Source organism: Hetaerina americana, unplaced genomic scaffold (genome assembly GCF_022747635.1).
Source record: "Hetaerina americana unplaced genomic scaffold, ioHetAmer1.1.p SCAF_7, whole genome shotgun sequence".
In the NCBI taxonomy this organism is placed as follows: domain Eukaryota; kingdom Metazoa; phylum Arthropoda; class Insecta; order Odonata; family Calopterygidae; genus Hetaerina; species Hetaerina americana.
Window position 1 is genome coordinate 74044377 of NW_027287316.1, and position 2505 is coordinate 74046881.

Consider the following 2505-nt stretch of genomic DNA (forward strand, 5'->3'; position numbering starts at 1 on the left):
TGTGTTACACGAAATTAATTTCGGGCAATTTACCCACGATGCCACCATAATTATTTCATGGCCTCGATAATACATGAATACCTCGTATACGTTAATCCCACTTCATTATTTTGTGAAATATCTTAGTCGTGCCAGAGTCGGATGGCATTCTAGTTTAAAAATTCATCTCGTATTTATAAATGAACACGGGCAGGAACGGAAATTGTGACGGGGATTCTCTTTATGTGCAAATAGTTTTTGTCATTACATTAGCGAAGCAGAGTGGCGCAGTGGAAGCGTGCTGGGCCCATAACCCAGAGGTCCGTGGATCGAAACCACGCTCTGCTATTTAATTTTTTTCGAAGAAATTAATAATTAATTAGAATTGCGTGAATTAAAAGAACATTAATTTTGATATGTCCTCATCATTCAGTAGAACTTATTGACTCCATGAAATGATCAATCTCGACATCACAATCAAAGTGCAAATTTTCAGGTCTCCAATAATAAGTTATGACAAGTTTTCCAGTCCGAGTGACTCTGTGGTTTACATACATTGTTCCATACATTAAAAAGCATCCATCCGACAACATTAAGTTTTTTGCCTTACATTTACATCACAAGGTGAGTTCGTTTTTTACAATCAAATCAGCCAATCCTCCAATCAGCAAATCCAAGGATAAACTCCCTCGAATATAACTAATTAAATGTGATACATTTTTCGTAACTTTGTGATTAAATCATATTATTACTTCGAAGCTAACGTGTTTTATATTGTTTTCGTGATAATCTTTCCCCGTAAGAGAAATATATCATTATTTTATCCGACTCAAATTCACTCCAATTGCTGATTCAGTTTTGTTTGTGGATAGCAGTTATTTTTGGTGAATAAATCATACAAAATTCGCTTAATTTAAATTTTCGAATAATTTGAAATGGATTTGATGAGAATTAATAACTAAATGAATAAATAAATAATTCACTAGCGTCCACCTTCGCTCATTTCGGCACGTAACATGAAACATGAGTAAGCCTTGTGGGAATTTTTATTGTTTTTCAAATATGAATACGTTTTGAAAAGTATATTCACATTTGAAAAGTAGTTTAAGTATTATATAAAGTCGGTTCAGTTTGTTATACTGCTTTTTTGAATACACTCACGGATTACCAAGAAAAGTCAAACCACATAAAGGCTCTAAAACTCTTAAATTGGCACTACCCACCTCATTTACACACACGATACACTCCTACACACTTTGATATTTAGTAAGTTCTCCATTAGAGCATTAATTACTTCCTTTCAACGTGAAAAATAATAACTGTTTCATGAATCTATTCGATTTTACGTATTTCCGTCGTCTAACAAAACAAATATGCTTTTTTATTTCCGCAGTCATATTACTCAGTTATTGCTGTGAGCAAGGTTTAATGACGTGTTTTTGCTTACAAATTGTTCAGATAAAAGCAATTGTAATTTTATCCTCCTCTTGATTATGCCTTAATTTTTATTAATAATGTGTAAAAATTACTATTTGTTTAGTCGAGAAAAACCAATTTCGTGGCTTAAGTTGCTTCTTGGGGGTATTAAGGGTCTCTGATGATTATGTAAATTCTATGTATAAAGCCTTGGTGTTGCTGAATTAAATCATGAGAAATTATAAATCCCCTTCACACTCATGCACGGATAATCATAATTAGAAATATAATTAATAATTATTCTGAAGCGCTACGGATTGCTATGTAAATAATTATTCACGCATCATGGTGGCTAGGGGTGGGGGGTGAGTTCCTATTCCTGTGTTGCATGTAGTAACCAAAAAACGCAAAGAGATTTGGTAATGCTACTCCGTACCCTGGATTCCAACCAGGTCCCTCCGGTCTGTGGTGTTTGATTTGTTTTTTCATTTTCAATAGGAAATAAGTCATAAGATTCTACTGGTAGCGCTAAGTGACATTTATCATTGATGAGCATAGGTCAGCCTGATAACTAATTATTCTATCATCAACCAATTCCATCTTAAGTACGCTTCCATAAATCTTTAACTTGTAAAATACATCTGCTTAGCACAACACTTTAATGTTTGGGGAAGGGTGTCGAGATCATATTCAATCAATTTTATTTAATTTTCTAACTCTCTTCGTTTAAGTCAGTTTTACTTGTCTCTTTCATGTGAAGCTGTATTCCGAAAAATTTCGAGTGGATGTCCACCATCGCTTTCGGTCCTGAGCATCTTCTTCGTAATTTTTGCCAATTCTTATCACAACAAGGTAATTCTTTCTCCTACAGCTTTTTCTCAGTAATTTTCCTTCTACTTATCTTCTTATCAGTTCCTCCTCGATCCTCTACTAATCAGTTCATTTTACTTTAAACATACTTCTCCATAACCATATTTTTAAAAAATTCAATTTCTTTTCTTCTTTCTTGTTAAATTTCCATGTTTTGCTATTTTAAGACATCAAATTCCAAGCAAATCATTGATTATATATCATAGTGAGGTCGTAATTCTACCGGATTTCAGAAGTCCT

At 33.5% G+C, this 2505-nt stretch overlaps 1 non-coding gene across 1 annotated transcript; it reads left to right on the forward strand.

Annotated features, from left to right (window-relative positions):
- The first annotated feature begins 255 nt into the window (after positions 1 to 255).
- On the forward strand, positions 256 to 327 carry TRNAM-CAU (transfer RNA methionine (anticodon CAU)). The gene has a single exon. It is a non-coding gene; the product is annotated as a tRNA-Met (tRNA).
- Positions 328 to 2505: the final 2178 nt, after the last annotated feature.